This window comes from Eptatretus burgeri, chromosome 3 (genome assembly GCF_056783735.1).
Source record: "Eptatretus burgeri isolate ZD-2024b chromosome 3, Ebu_testis_v1, whole genome shotgun sequence".
Taxonomy (NCBI): domain Eukaryota; kingdom Metazoa; phylum Chordata; class Myxini; order Myxiniformes; family Myxinidae; genus Eptatretus; species Eptatretus burgeri.
In genome coordinates this window covers 91,031,240-91,048,457 of record NC_140963.1, presented here as the reverse complement: position 1 = coordinate 91,048,457, position 17,218 = coordinate 91,031,240, and the positions used below count along the sequence as shown (strand labels likewise).

General features: G+C 42.7%; 1 long non-coding RNA gene across 1 annotated transcript; it reads right to left on the bottom strand.

The window, feature by feature from the left end:
- Positions 1-324: 324 nt before the first annotated feature.
- LOC147030438 (uncharacterized) lies at positions 325-8,112 on the bottom strand. The gene is made up of 2 exons (XR_015055777.1): positions 8,009-8,112; positions 325-617 (listed from the first exon to the last, which is right to left on the bottom strand). It is a non-coding gene; the product is annotated as an uncharacterized LOC147030438 (long non-coding RNA).
- Between the last annotated feature and the right edge of the window lie 9,106 nt (positions 8,113-17,218).

Sequence of the window (17,218 nt, the reverse complement as noted above, 5' to 3'; positions counted from 1 at the left end):
TCCTTTGATACGCTGGAACGACCGATGAGCATTTAGATATTGTGCCTTTCGTTGTGAGGTTACCTGACGACTGTTTTGCAGCTACAAGAGAAAGATGTTTTTCTCCCCTCGTTATCATAAACCTAACAGCATATGACAGTTCGTTTTACTGTCATATTTTGTAGTCGTGGGACGTCAAGATGATTTATTCCCACCTGGTGTCTCCAGCTGATCTGCAACATGTGAATATCTGTCGAAGCCTGTGATGTAATGGATTTACTGAATCTCTGTCTTTTGACACGTTCGTAAGATATTTTTTATTTAAGTGAATGCTTGTTTCTGCACTCAGGATGTCACTTTGGAAGTTTTTCTGTCAAGAATAGTTCTGCGTCCATGACAGCTGAGAGCCTCTCCTGGACTTCATCTTCCCAAGCATTTGTTGCCATTTTTAATGTCTGCAAGGTTGTAGCTGTTGCAATTCAAAGTTTTCCTTTGTCCTTCTGACATAAGATACAGCATTGATTATAATCAGTGTCAATGAGCGTTTTGGGATTTTTTTGCAGCTGGGCCAGCAATGTCGATATCAGGCCTTCCTATGCAAGCAGCTGGTTGTTCCATCTTCAATCAATTGGATGTACCTGAAATGACAACAAAATCAAACAATTTAAAGTTCTGTAAAATGACTGGGAAATATATGATTCAGTTATTATATTCCATATCAGATTATTTCTTCTTTATAAAAATGTACTTCAACTAGGTCTTCCTTAAATATTATGTCAGCTCGTAATGATCGGCTCGCTACGCTTACCTGTCCACACGTCATTGCAGAGATTCACGTCACAGATTTACTGTGTTGTCATGATTTACAAAAAGCATAATACAGTGCAAATATTTATTTGCACAAAATTATTTGTAATATTGGTGATATTGTATTTATCTGACATTTATTTATGATATAAAAAGGTCCAAGTGGTCCAAATGGTCAAGGGTCTAAGCTGTCTAATCTATCTGAAGTCTAAATGGTGTGAATGTCAAAGGGGTCTGAAGGGTCTTGGGGATCCTTTGGGTCATCAGGGACTTTTGGGTCTTCAGTGCATTTGGGGTATTTTGGGTCTTTGGTGACTTTTGTGTCATCTGGGTCTTTTGGGTCCTCGAGGACTTTTCGGTCATTGGGGTCTTTTGGGTCCTTGAGGACTTTTGTGTCATCTGGGTCTTTTGGGTTCTCATGTTTTTTGGGGTCGTTAGGGGTTTTAAGTGTTGGGGTGTTAAAAGGGTCTTTAATGGTCAAAGGGGTCTCAGCAGTCTAAAGCGTCAAGACGTACATTCCAATAGTATGCAATTCATAGACGTATGTGTCTGAAGTTCGGGTACAATTGACGTTCAAATAGTACGTAATTAATAGATATGCAGTCACACAGCTTCACTGTGAAAGGAACATTTCAAAAGGACGTAATTTATAGACGTTTGTGTAGTCCACAACAATGTTCAAACAGGACATGATTGATAGGCTTATAGTCTTCATGGACCGAAGGCCGGCTTCATCGTTTCCCAGACGGCTTCACAGATTCACGGATTCACGGACCCTGCTTTTTGTTTTTTGTATTAACTTACAGAACTTAATTAATTCAAGTAACTTTCTCGTTTGGAGAGATTTCCCAAATGGAAGATCACACACACGAAAAAACCAGAGTTAGGGTCAAAGCCACCCAATGCTCGCCTGTTTATACATTTATCGTTTTTAAAAGACTAGTCTAATAATATTTTTTTTAAAGCATTGCAGTGAAGTCTGATCGAAATAATTTTAAAGCAATATATGTATTTGTATATTGTAATCAGTAAACTAGTACACATATTAAATGAATGGCAAGCGTCTAGTATAAACAGGCGAGCATTGGGTGGCTTTGACACCATCTTCGGTTGAAATTAAAAAAAAAATTAAAATCATTTGTTAATTTCAACTTCACTACACCAATAGTATACCCCAAAGGAACCTCCATGCCAAATATCAGCATCCTAGTACACATATTAAATGAATGGAAAGCTTCTAAAAAATAACTTGCACCAAAAACTTTAACGTTGATGTGCTACAAAAAAGTTAAGTTCAAAACAGGTCAAAAATTTAAAACATTTGAATTTTTTTTAATTTCAACTTCACTACATCAATAGTATACCCCAAATGAACCTCCATGCCAAATATCAGCATCCTAGTACACACATTAAATGAATGGCAAGCTTCGAAATAACTTGCACCAAAAACTTTAACATTTTCACGCATACGCTGACGCTGACGCTCACGCTCACGGCGGGGGTATCACTATAGCTCTCTGTTATTCGAACAGGCGAACTAAAAACTACTGGAAATAATTTGGCATACATTATCTAACTAGATGGTATTCAGAGAACACTTACCTCGTGCAGTCTTGAGAAGTGCAAGCCAACTCATCTAGTGGCAAATTTGAACTAAAAAAAATTAAATAGAACACCAAATGAAACAGGTGCTGCATTGGAGTCATCAAAAGGAACCAGAACAATCAAAAAGCAAAGATGAAGTCATCAGGAGGAACCTGGAAAGGACTCGGGTTTTAACTGCTACTCCTCTACCCTCAAACCCATCCAGGCACGGCCAAGTGAGCCTCATTCAAAAAAAAAAAATCAAAAAGAACCCAGATTCCAAACACTAATAATTTGGGGTGCCAGACCATGCGTCCGATCAGGTTGAAATCTAAAACATACTAGACGACCTGTGAACCCGTTGGGTTCCCGTTGTGACGGCGGTTGATAAAAAAATCATTTCAAAAAAAAAAAGATAACTCCAGCGAACAATACGGCTGAGGTTGTTTGCATTGATCAAATTCTCCAGAAGAGTACTTGACTGAATCGGGAATTGATGCTCTTAATCATTTTTTCGTTGCCCGATTTGAACGAAACTTGATACTGCACACCACAGGAGAATGATGAATAAGGTGGCTCTAAAAGTTTTATGCTATTGTGTACCGTTTTGGCTGTATTTCAGGAAGATACATACATACATACATACATACATACATACATACATACATACATACATACATACAAGATGAGAGTTTTAGTAATAGATAGATATTCCCCATCACCGCCAGAAAATAATTTTGAATCCGGACCATTCAGATAAACACCATCCAGACATGTCCAGAGACAAATACCATCCGGATATAAACACCATCTGGACACGTCCAGAGACAAACTCCGTCCAGACACATCCAGAGACAAACACTGTCTGGAGATAACTGTGGTGTACTGGGCCTGCGGGGGAGTGTGGTGGAGGCGTGGAGGAGTGGTTTTGGAGTGGTCACGTGCCTGCACGGAATATAGGAGTTCGCGCCACCTGAGACGGGGTGTAGTCTGTGCAGTCTGTAGTAGTGTGCATCCGGACGGGCAATAAACAGTGTTCGAGAATCCTCACGACTATCCGAGTCCCGCTGTCCAGAGACAAATACCATCCGGATATAAACACCATCTGGACACGTCCGGAGACAAACTCCGTCCAGACACATCCAGAGACAAACACTGTCTGGAGATAACCACCATCCAGACATGTCCATAGTTTCAAATAATGTGTGAATACAACTCTCTGGACGTTTATATGCATTACAGCTGAAATGCACGATAAGTTCAAGAAATCTTTTAACCTGAACCAAGCTTCAAAATTTAAACTGCGAAATTGAACTTAGCAGCAGTTCCGACTGCTAAAAAATTGTTCATTTTTTCAATTTGCACATTGTTTGATACTCTGGTTGTCTACAGATGGTGTTTTGTATGACCCAGGCAACCATTCCTTATCAACCACTTAATTGGAGTGCATGTTTGAGTGCTTAATAGTGGTGGGCGGAATCAATTCCAAAGTACTGAATTCCAATCAAGGAATCAAAAGGAATTGAGTGGTGAACTGGAATCGATGTCGATTCCGAGTAATTTCAATTTCACTGAAAGAAGCATTTTTTTCGGGGAAAATGTTTTTCGTCCCTGTTGGGCATGTTACATTTACACATAGCCTGGTAATGTATTACTTGAGAAGGAAGATGCCCCTGGGGCATCCCATTTGCAATATAGCAGCAAAAACAATTCACTTACAAAGTAAACATGCCCCAAGGGTGAGTTCCTTTTAAATTAATAGCAAGGCATTTATAGTTGGTCACTAAAGCATGCTGATTAATTTGCTGACAGATGGGTAGGTCAGGTCAGGTATGAGAGCATGCACGTCGCTGTGTCCATTTTCCGCCAGTACTTCAGGGAGCTCCATCTGGCCATCTCCCAGGCAGATGCCTGACCCATCCCCATCTCCTTGAGATGCTGATCAACTTGCTACAACCATGAGGAACATGGTCGAACCATTCGTCTCCTTTGACTCAAAAGGCTCCCTTGATGAGAGAATCTGGTGAGCAGAATCAGCGTCAGGAAAATAAGCCACATGTCCATACAGCTGCAGTTGACGCTCACGGACTACTGTATGCAGGTAACAAATCTCATTTGAGTCTCTCTCAGCAACCGCTCGTTGGACACAAAGTCTGACCAGTGATAGCCAAGGATTCTCCGAAGAGACCTGGTACCATAGGAATTAAGTCTCCATCTCAGATCCCTGGTCAGAGTCCAAGTCTCACGTCCGTGGAGCAAGACTGGAAGCAGCAAGGACCTGAAGACTCAGACTTTCATCCTCCTGCACAGGTACCGGCAGCGCCGCACCCCATGATCCAGTGAATCCATTACTCAGACGTTTATTGACCTCAGGCTCACAGCCAGCAGAGATATGAATATCACTGCAAAGGCAAGTGAATCTCTCTGTGACCTTAACATCCTCACCACAAACAGGTACAGACAATATAGCAGCATCCAAGATGTCATTGAAAGCCTGTGTCTTAGTTTTGACCCAGGAAACCCATAATCACAGGAGCTCCGACTCTTCATTCAGCACTTTGAGGGCACCCAAAAAGATATCCAGAGTCCCCACAAAGATAATAGCATCATCTGTGAAATCAATGTTAGAGATCTTGACATTCCCAAACGATGCACCACAGCTTGCTGTCTTTGACATCCTCCCCAGAATCCAGTCTATGCAAGTACTGAAAGGTGTGGGGGCCAGTACACACCCCTGACGAACCCCAGCAACAACTGGAAATATATTGGAGATGATATCACTGCATCTCACAGCACTCTCAGTTCCAGAGTATGGTTCAGACATCAGATTGATCTGTTTTAGTGGGAAGCCCCAAAGACCAAGATTCCTCCAGAGGGCACCCCAGTTCATGAATGGAACGATTTGCAGAGATCAACATAGGCTGCAAGCTGCCCCTGCCAAAACTCTCATCTGCATTCGGTGAGGACCCGAAGAGCAAGGATACTATTCGCCAGACGGTGAGTTCCAAGACATCCACTGGCAACATCAAGGACGGTGGTCTTGAAGGCATGCCACAACTCTTCAGGATTCCCTAAAGCACCCAGACGCCCCAAATCCCAAATCATCCTGTTCACAAACTCCTCAGCTGCCCTCTCATCCTTGAGCTTGCCAACATCCAGCCTCGGCTGGGTGTTGGCAAGCAATATGGCTCGGCAATACATCAACTGACAGCGTTTTGATAACAAGTTGTTCAAAAGGTCTATAAGTGCAGTTTGGAACGAGAACAGGAAGGATAAAGAAGACAGTCTAAAAGTTGCATACTCACTTTGTTCAATAGACATTGCTCAGCGCTTTGTTTTTCTCTCTCATATGTCTAATAATACTAAAATATTTGAAAAATAAACACCAGAGAGAGTACCAATCAGTGACAGTTGTGAATCCAGATTCAAAGAAACCAACGTCTGCAACAGTAACAAGTTTGCTTTCGCAATCGATGATTGAAAGCATTTTCACTTGTCAAGCTGCCGTCCCTTTCTCCTCCCCTCACGCTACCTTCCCTTCCCCTCCCCTTATACTGCCTTCCCCCCTCCCCTTATGCTGCCTTCCATTCCCCTCCCATCATGCTGCCTTCCCTTCCCCTCCCATCATGCTGCTTTTTTGAGGAGGGGGGGAGGGAGGGAGAGAGGATGGAGAGAGGACAGAGGGGAGGGCAGAGGAGAAAGGAGAGAGGAGGGAGAGGGAAATGGGATGGAGAGAGTAAAGAGGGAGGAGCTAGGAGGAGGTGAGGTATGGGGGAGCTAGGAAGGGGTGAAGAGCAAAGAAATGGGGGAGGGGGAAGGTAGGAGTGACAACTCACCAAACATCGCTGCACAATCTGTGAGGCGGGTGGGAAGGGGAAAGTGAGGGGGGGTTGGGAGGAAGCAAGCATGAGGGAAAGAGGTTCTGGACTTGTGTTTGGGAGGGTTCTTGAGGGGGAAAGTGGGAGATAGTACAGGATTGAACAAAATGGGGTACGTGAAAACAGCATGTTAAAACAGCACGATAAAACAGCATGTGGAGACCACCTTAAAATGTCAATGGGTGGGGTGGAGAGGGCCGGGGATTTGGGAGGAGGAAAGTGTGAGGGAAGGCAGTGTGATGGGAAGGGAAGGCAGTGTGAGGGGAGATGTGGTGTGAAGGGAAGGAAAGGAAGCATGAGGAGAAGGGAAAGCACCATGAGGGGAGGGGAAGGCAGCAAAACGGGAAGGGAAGGCAACATGAGGGGAATAGAAGAAAAGATAAAACACACACAAACAGCAACATTTTCTTTTTAACCACCAGGTTCCACATAAAACCAGGCTGGAGAATTTAAAACCCATGCTATGTACCTGGCAAAGGCCTGCCTGCATGCATGTTCGCACATTCAGCGACCTTTGCACCCCTCCGATTGGCTCATTCTGAATCAAATTCATACATGCTGCACTGTGAGGAAGCCATTTTAAATTCAAATCAAAACCGTCATTCCTTAACAGTCCCTTTAGCAGAGGGGTAGTGGTGGTGGATGGTGAGGGGGCTGGAGTGGGAGAGCGAGGAAGGGGAGAGGGAAGGGGTGGAGAGGGGGAGAGAGAGGGGTGGAGAGGGGAGGGGGAGGTAGGGGACGAGAAGAAAGGGGGATGGAGGGAAGGAGTCAGAGAAGGCGAGGGAGAGGAGTGGGCCAGATGGAGAGGGGTGGAAGAGAGAGAGAGAGAGAGAGAGAGAGAGAGAGAAAGAGAGAGAGAGAGAGAGAGAGAGAGAGAGAGAGAGAGAGAGAGAGAGAGAGAGAGAGAGAGAGAGAGAGAGAGAGAGAGAGAGAGAGAGATGAGAGTGGGAGAGGAGAGGAGAGAGAGAGGAGAAGAGGAGGGGAAGAGTAGTGAGGGGATTCTGTCAGGTGGGACGGCCAGTTTAACATCCATCTGAGAGATGGCACACACATTCATGAATCACCCTGCCTGTGAAACACTGGGATGACAGTTTATAGCTGTTGGGATTCGAACCCAGGGTTGACAGCTCAGAGCGTTCCAAGACATCTCAAAATGTTTCTACTTGGTTCAAGTTGGGGCTCTGTGTTGGCCACTGGAGATTTTGAACTTGTTCTTCTTGAACCAATTCTGAACAGACAAAATCATATGAAAAGGTGTGTTGTCATTCTGATGGATGCAAGGACTCTCTCAGTAATATTGGATCAAAGGCACTGATGTATCATTCTTCATAAATTTCATAATAAGACACCTTTGTAAAGCACAAGCTGCTTTGTAACATGGAGAAAATATGGACATGTGGGTTACCTTGGATTTGTTGGCCAATGCTTGTAATATATTTTACAATGTCAAAACAAAAATCATGGGACACCTTTTCAGTCATGAGAATTACATATATGTGCAAGTGATTTGCATAACTGTGAAAATCATCAACAGATGCAGTATAAACAGTAAGAGCACACGCTCATTGCTCAGTTTCAGAACATCACATCTCACAGTGAGGAGTTAATGGAGTTCTGACAAGGAATCGGCTATCAGAGAATAGACATTTCCATCAGGACAATTTCAACCTTCTTAGACATGCACAAATAGACTCCAGGGTATGCAATCATGAAGTGGAAAACAACAGGCAATATAATTCAAAAATGAAGGCACCACCAACCAGTGTAGCTGCCAAGCAGACAAAGCTCAAATCTGACGTTTTAACCACCAAGTGTTCTTCATCTGAAGCTGTGAAGACATCGTATGCCAGGCATTGAGTATCTTCCCAAAGGGGACTGGAAGAGAGCATCACGTTACCGAAAGATACATATGGTGAGACCTAATATAATTTTCATCATTACCTTGCATGGAACATTTGGTGTGTTAAGGCTGTTGTGTATATGGGGTTGAACTAAAAATAATGTTTTCGTTTGTTATTTTTATTCCAGAAATAAGGTCACATAAAATAATAAGGAAGAGAGAACAGAATCCCTCCCATCGATCTGGCAGATCGTCACAAATCACCATAAAAGGAAAGACAACCCTGTGATGGATTGTTCTATGGAACGGATGTGACTCTTTTATTACATCAAATCCATGTGGTATGACGAAAGGGTTTTGCAGCACACCTCAGCACATGATTTTCTACCACAAGGCTTGTTATACATTGTCAATAGATTCGTGTGTGTCCCATGACTTTTGGTGGGAAACTGTTTGGGGAAAAAAAAATCTGCTTTTCATTCAATGAAGCAAGTGGCCGACTCGCATTTACTAATTTGCTTCATATCTATACTAACACAAGACTGTGTGTGTGTGTGTGTGTGTGTGTGTGTGTGTGTGTGTGTGTGTGTGTGTGTGTGTGTGTGTGTGTGTGTGTGTGTGTGTGTGTGTGTGTGTGTGTGTGTGTGTGTGTGTGTCCTCCATAACTCCAAAACTATAAAACCTAGCAGCCTGAAACTTTGCATGTATGCTAAGAAAACTCCAAGAAAGTGCAAGAGTGAAAATTGGGTGTTTGGGTTAATTAAAACATCCCGTTTGAAGATAATTAACGGCCATATTTATTTATATCCTTCATCAGGCGATCCTCTGCCACATTGCTGTCTGGGGTCTTAAGGTGTATTCTGGGTTAACTAACTGGGGTCTGAAGCCACCTTGTTTTTTGGCCTGCTCAACCATGCCTTGACTTGGAACAGGCCACAACGATTTCTTAATGATGAAGTTTATTTTTTCACTTTCCTCACTCATATTATCGAATACCTGTTCTCCATAGCTGCGAAGGTCTGGGGTATATTGCAACGCTTATAATCATCCGGAGACATCAACGTTTGTGACTTTATTTCATTTGCATATATGAATAACCGAGACAATCTCTTTAGCTAAAGATTATTACAAAATGTAAGCTCCAGATTTGAAAGTATCAGCAGTTCCGACTCCCCAAAAAAGTGTTGATTTGTCCAATTCGGACATTGCACGGGCATTTCCGGGTGCACAGTTGTATCGACGACAATTGGTAATCGCTTGCCAAGCCAGGTGATCTGTTGGAATGCTTGAGTGCTGAAACCATTTACCGAGCTGTACAGTACGGTTCGTGTCCTGATCAGGATGTACAGTCGACAGTTACTTCAAGATCGAGGTATGAAAACAGCACATGGACGTGGTACATATGGGTAGAATTGGATCTGTACAAACTCTCCACGGGTGTGTGGACATGCCGTGCCTGTTCCAGGTGCCTTGGTGGCAACGTTTCATCCCATATCTTATGGAGGTTCTTTCAGGTTTTCATTTGTCCTCACACCTATTTCTAAATCATTTGGTTATTGGATTTGCTTTACAAAGGTTATACGTTTCCCTTTGTAAGTTTCAAAACAAAATATATTTGAGAATGCCCGATTTCTGAGCCGTTTGCCAGATTAAAGTATTTTCTAAATTACCGAGCCAATTTTTTTCCATCCCTCACACGCAGCTATTTTTAAAGAATAATGTTTGTGATCATATCCTTCAAACGTCTGTCAGGCAGCTTAGCAAATGGGTGTGGATGAATCAGACAAAAGCACTAAATTTTCCCCACATACTACCCATAATTTTAGCTTTCCATTTTGGTAGGAACCACTTCCTCTGAATACATCATGGTGGCAATTTTGGATTGTCAAGATGGCCACCATGTAAAAAACTTATATCTATCAATATCTCAGCTTCTAAGCCACTTCAGATCATAATCTTGGTGTCTAAACATACATTTTCAGGGTCAAGGAATACAAGTATACCTTTTAGGATAGTGTCAGATTGGTTATTTGGTCAAAAATAAAACAAGGCTTGGTTATTTTCAGGGTGTTTTTTTTTAGGCGGAACAGTTCCATCAACATAAAGAAAAGAAAACGTAAAACAGATGGAGAAGTTAAGTGACATGTTTTCTTGGATGATTATTTAATAAGAAAATAATAACTTCATTTATTTTCAGGTTGACTAGCATGATGAATTGGAACATCTGCTTGATCTGTAAAGAAAAGACTACAGAGTTCTGAAATGCCTACTCAATGCACAAAGAAGCGGGAACAAGTCAGAACCATACAGCTCCTTCCTGAATAAAGTTAATTCTTACAGAGCCCTGGGCACATTGTTGGTGGTGCTTAACTTTGGAGAAGACATGACTGTAAGTGAACTGGTCCAAAACTGGGGTGCATGGCACAAATCTTGCTGTCAAGGTCAGCAAAGAGAAGTTGGAGAGAGCTACCAAAAAGCGTGACAAGGATGACGCTGCAGAAAGCAGCACTTCTGGGATTAAACGGCCTCGGCGCCAGACATGACAAAACAGACAGACCAAAATGGTCTGATTTGTCAGAGAGGATGCCCATCTTCATGAATTTAGAACACTTGGAGCTGATGAGACCATAAGACAGATGGCTACCGAGCTGCAGGAAACAGAGTTGCTGGCTAAAATAGAAGGTGGCAATCTCATAGCACTCAAGGCTAAATATCATCTGCAGTGCTTAGGCCGAGGTCACATTTGCCACGGCGGCCGTGGGGTCTCCAAAATCTGCGGCCACTAGCAATTCTACGGCAGCCACAGTATTTCCACGGTCACACAATGTAGCAGTCACATATGTTTTTATTTTTCGGGTAGCCGCACGGCGTGTTTATAAATTGTGGAGACTGAAAACGTGGGGGTGCCGTACAGTCTTTGATTTGATGTCGCACGGTGACCTTAGGGCGTCGCTGCGGCGGCAATATAATTTTCAAGGCAGACGCAAGGAGACCTCAAGGTGCCCGCAAGGCGACCGCAGGGGGGCCTAAGGCGAACGTGTGGCCAGACGGACGGTAACGAGTGGGTATATATACCAGTCCTTTTTTTTACTGAAATAAAAAATACCAGTATATATAACAGAATATACTATAACTATAATATACAGTGGTCCCCCAGAATCCGAACGGCCAAGCTGTTTGAACAAATTGGAATCCGAACAATTTTTTCGAGAAAGTTTGGCCCTAAAAACCCAATACATTTTAAAAAACCGAACAAAACGTAGCGTTCATGTTTGTTCACGTGTCTCCCCACCTGTTCGACCCGCATCTTCGCGCTTTGTTTATTCAGTTCGTCGGTGAAAGTACTCAGTCACATTTGCTCTACGGCGAGGATAAGGCGGCTGTACGCTCTCTGAATTGACAGAAACGTGCGGCGGCCGCAAAGAAACTGAGGTGGCCTTCGGGCGGCTGTACGCCGTTTGGCTATATTTTACAGGCCGTAGGGGCGCCGTGGAATTATAACTGCGGAGTTATAACTTTTTTTCATTTCTACGCTCGCCGTAGCAATTCGACAAAGCCAAGCTATGACGTAGATGTGTTCCACGTCGGCCGTACGGTGGGCTTGCGTTTTCTGTGTGGCTGCCGTAAGCTCTTCTTAATGAAAAATGAATTTTCCCAATCCCCAAAAAATTACGGCACCCCCACGTTTTCGGTCTCCACAATTTATAAACACGCCGTGCGGCTACCCGAAAAATAAAAAAGTGTGACTGCTACATTGTGTGACCGTGGAAATACTGCGGCCGCTTTATAATTGCGAGTGTCCGTAGATTTTGCAGACCCTCCGGGCGCCGAGCCAAATGTGACTTAGGCCTTACCTCGTGTTTTCACCTTCATTTTTTTTGTTTAATCATCTTGTGTTTTAATTATTAACAAAAAAGCAATCCGATCAGGTGGTGTGACGGACTGTCGGGCAAGGATTGAATTTCACAGCAAAACCGGTTGTAATTTTTAATATCCATGATTACGTCAGCCCGATGCGTTTGATGAAAGTGATTGTGGTTCTGCGGGCATCATGTTTGATGAGCTGCCCTGGGGGCAGCGCTCTTGCAGAGTGCGCGAGCGATTGAAACCCAGGCCGGAGCTCGAGCCTGTGTGGGCCTTTGGATGTGGCGATTGTACCAGTTTACATACAATACACCGCCACCGAAGGTCATTTACTCATCCTATTTTACCTTAAACGTGGGGAATTTCAGTTTAAAGTGTCTTGAAAGTGGGTTTTCTTTGGGTCCACGAATGGATTAATTCACTTTTCATTATTTCTTATTGGGAAAATATTTTTGAATCCGAACTTTTTGCAATCCGAACAGCTTCCTGGAACGAATTAAATTCGGATTCTGGGGGCACCACTGTGTATAGGCAAACACCTCTACTCCGATCTTTAGCGGTAGCGCACGGTGGACGCACGGTCGATGCAGACTGCCACGGAGGCCGTACGTAGGTGCACGACGGGCGTAGGGGAACCGTGCGTCGACCTTGCGTTGCCCACAGGTAGTCACACAGACCGCAAGGCCACCGTACGGCGACCGTGTAAATAGTGCGGCCGCCGTAAATTTTTGGGGGTTGGGAAAATTCATTTTTCATTGAGAAGAGCTTAGGGCAGCCGCACGAATAACGCAAGCCCACCGCACGCCCTATGTACGGTCGACGTGGAACACATCTACGTCATAGCTTGGCTTGTCTAATTGCTATGGCGAGCGTAGAAATGAAAAAAAGTTATAACTCCGCGATTTCATTCCACGGCGACCCGACGGCCTGTAAAATATAGCCAAACGGCATAGGGCCACCCTGAGGCCACCTCAGTTTCTCTACAGCAACCGCACATTTCTGTCATTTCAGAGGGCGTATGGCCGCCTTATCCTCACCGCAGAGCAAATGTGACTGAGGCCTTAACAGAACTACGGAATCGCTACAGGTCACTGATGCGGCAAAATGAGCAGGAATCGGGAGGCTCTTCTGAAGAAAAGAAACTAAAGGCAAGAGCACTTGTGGACCTCTTTACTCATGTAGAAAACTGTTTGGAAGATGGGAGCTTCTACTTCAAGTTTTCAGTCTTGCATCAGCTGTATGAAAACTGGGTATGCTACCTTGGTGTTGATGAGGATAACAAAACCCAATTCAAGGAGAAAGTTCTAGCATATTTCCCGCAAGGACAAGAGCAAAGTGATGGAAAAAAATAAGATTCTGGTATTTGAACATTGTATGCAGCAAATGCTAAAGCAAGCCATGGCATGTGATTATGAAGGTGATGCACGAATGCTAGCTAAGGCTGCCAAGACACTGTGCAAAGATATTGTCAGCGACAAAGGTTTCCACTTTTATGGCAAATTTCCTTCTGGTTGTCAACAAGGATCAGTGCCATCTACTCTCAAGACCCTTGTGTCGATGCTGTTGAATGGTGCTGACCTGAAAGACCAAGATTCCACAGAATCACAAGCAAACCTCACAGTCTCTCAGACCATTCTCTTCAACTTCAAGAAACATGCGTCGACTTCTGCTAAGTGTCGGCATTCCCTGAATGGGGAACCACCATTTCTGCTATACATCGGAATGAAGATTCCCACAGAAACCAGGTCGAAAAAGATCACCACACAGCTATATGACTTCTTACGTGACCCAGCCAACAAACAGGAACTGCTTGCATTCCTTTCCAACAAGATTGATACTGTGGATTGCCCCGAAGAGATGGAAATCATCATCACATCTGGTGTCACAGCTATTCTTCGAGGAACTGATCGATCCATGGCACCATGTGACCATGAGGAAGTGGACACCAGGCTGCTGATCCACTAACAAGATGCTCTTCAGAAAGGCTGCACCAACTGTCTGGTGTGCACTGTTGATACGGATGCAGTGGTGATTCTCTTTGGCAAGTTCCATCACCTGATCACCTTGTGCAAAGATGTGAGCTTTGGTACAGGCAAGAACTTTACATATCATCACATCAATGATATCCATGAAGACCTGGGAAGGGAGAAATCCTTAGCCCTCCCTATCTTTTTCACAGTTTCACAGGATGCGATACTACATCTGCACTCTTTGGAAGAGGTATTTGCTTTCTTCTCAGAAACTACACATGCAATTCTGATGAAACTTGACCACCATCTTCACCACCCATGATGTACCAAACATTGTTCATGACATTAAAAAAATTGCGGTCTAAGGGGTTCTATGGAGGGGTTGTCCCTCAAAATATGTGTTTGCTTTCTTTTCTGAAGCCACACACGCAATTTCGATGAAATTTGAACATAATCTTTATCACTCATGATGTACCTCGGTTTGTTCATAGCATTTAAAAAAATCCATAGGTATTTACTTTCTTCTCCATTTTATATTTTGTGGGTCATCCATGCCGACCAATGGTTGCCTGATTTTTTTATCCAGCCATGAGAAGGTGAGCGCCCAGAGGTATTTTCCCTATGTTTAATATTTCTGTGAGGTTCTTTGTCATCATTCCTGTAGGTCCAGCTATCACTGGAACAACTTCAGTATTCTTCAGCTTCCAGGATCTTCTCACTTCATTCTTGAGGTCTTGGTGTTTGGTCATTTTGTTGATTTCTGCATCGTTTAGTCCAAAATCACTGGTATTAACACCACAAGAAGCAATGCCTTCTTCTCGTTTTTTGTACCTAAGTATGATATCTGGTTGCAACGCTTTGTTTTCGATGTTCACGCTCGATGGGATCATTAGGTCGTACGTGAGCGGTGGGTACTTCAATGTTTTCAGTGATTACTTTTGGTTCATGTTATCACAAATTTTCTGGAACTGGGACGTCAAAGTATGTGCAAATGAGCCAGCAAATTACTTTACAAACTCTGTTGTGTCATGTGTACATCTGTTCTGACATGAGTTGTTTTATGTGTGTGTGTGTTCGGTCATGAAGCATAACATATCATTCTCTTTACTAACCCCACCTGCACCCCTCACCTTTCTCTCTTCTTGTTTTTTTTTTCATATATATATATATATATATATATATATATATATATATATATATATATATATATATATATATATATATATATATATATATATATATATATATATATATATATATATATATATATCTCTATCTCTATCTCTATCTCTATCTCTATCTCTATCTCTATCTCTCTCTCTCTCTCTCTCTCTCTCTCTCTCTCTCTCTCTCTCTCTCTCTCTCTCTCTCTCTCTCTCTCTCTCTCTCTCTCTCACCCCTCCTCGCATCCCTTCCTCCCATGGTATAGCAATGTTTGGTGAGGCATAGCTCTCCCCACCCCCTCCCCCCACCAGCAAAGCAAGTGAAGCTTTGGATTTGCTCGTGAAGAATATAACATGAACGGTGAAAATCTCAATGCCCTTTGGAACATATTTTGATTGTTACAACATGTGCCTTCACTGCTTGACACAAACAGTACTGAGATAGACCAGATTGTTGTCAACTCCACTCTTGTCTCCTGACTCTCAATGGAGTTTTCACGTCAACCAAAAGACAGGTCTCTCTCGTCCTATCTAAATTTCCTTTCGTGATCTGCTCCGGCTTCAAAGCCATTCTCACTCTCAAGGTTACAGATTGTGCTTGTCAACTTCTCTGAGCAAAGCCAAAGGCTTCTCACCTTTGAAGACCTTATTGAACGGTCTTGATGCAAATCCATACATAGCATGAAACAATGCTTTAAGGTATTACTTTGAGGATGAATTTAAAAGCATGGCTTTGCAACTTAACCAGCAGTTTTAATTAATACATTTTAAAATTCTGGAACAATATTGTCATTTCGCTCATTTATTATTTGACCTTTGGTCTTTCATAATCTCTGCAAATGCATTATCACAAATAGTGGAGAAACAGTCCAAGATACATCAACCAAAATCTGAAAACACTGCTATGAATTGTGCTAATTATACTAGCATTTACAAAATACATGATGTCAAAAACTTTAAGCTCTGTGACATACACAAAACTATGCTCTGATATTTTTCATGAAATTTTCTGATATGCCTGCTTCAAAAGAATGCAATGATAAAAGTGAGGACTTTAAATGTTAACATTTACCTCAATTTTTTGGGTTCACCAACATCACAAATGCAAATAGCTTTAAAATTCCAAAATAAGTTGCGACTCAAACAAAGCAAATTCTACTATGAATGGAATCCAGAGAACGTTGATCAAACTATGCTACTGCCACAGGAAACAAGGAGCTGACATCCTCCTCCACCTCCCCTTGATTTCATTCTTCCTCATGCCCATTCTTCCTCCTCAGGCTCCCTCTGGCCTTTGGCATAGTTTCCCTCTTTCCACTATGTTCTCCTTGTTCTGTTATGTTCTGGTCCATTCTGTGTGAAAGCTCAATCACGAGCCTCAACTTCATATCGATAAAACTCCGAGTATATACTTCAATTGGCCTTTCTATCCTGTCTTAATAATTTCTGAAATATCTGATGCACTGCGTTGTTTTATATATCACAGTGAAGGGAATGATCAGGTAATATATGAGAATTATGTTGTCACTGTGAATCGGTCTTTTGAGGACATGGTTCAATGGCTTTTCTGGGATTGGGATGTTGATATTTTTGCAGATATATCTTCTGCCAACCTTGCAGATATATCATTGAAGTCCTCTGCACTCCCTCTGCCTTTGTATGTACAATTGCTCTGACATGAGTGTTTTGCAACCTGAAAGGTCACCGGTGCTTTCTTTTTCGACTTTGCAGAACCAGCACTTGTCCATCTGTCACATTTGGTCCTGCTTTGTTCTTAAAGCGGTTTGTGTGATGACCTAGATCTTAAGCATTTACTATACTCAATTCAGCTGCAGTCTTCATTACCATTCCAAAGAGCCTTTTATTTTCTATTTCCTGTTTTCCCATTTGTCTTATCTTCCAGCTATTTTGCCACTCAGCCACTCTCCCAATTTCAGACATATACTTTATTGGTATTTTGTCTTTTAGCTTTCTTGTCTTCTTTGCATTTGTTAAAACTGTGTTCCCTGTTGTTTCTCTTCTTGGACTTAATGTCTTCGTGCTCATGCACAAATTAGTTCTAAGATCTGTTGAGCATTTTACAAATGTGGACAATGTTCCAGCCATTGTTCAGTGTACATAACAGGTTGAACT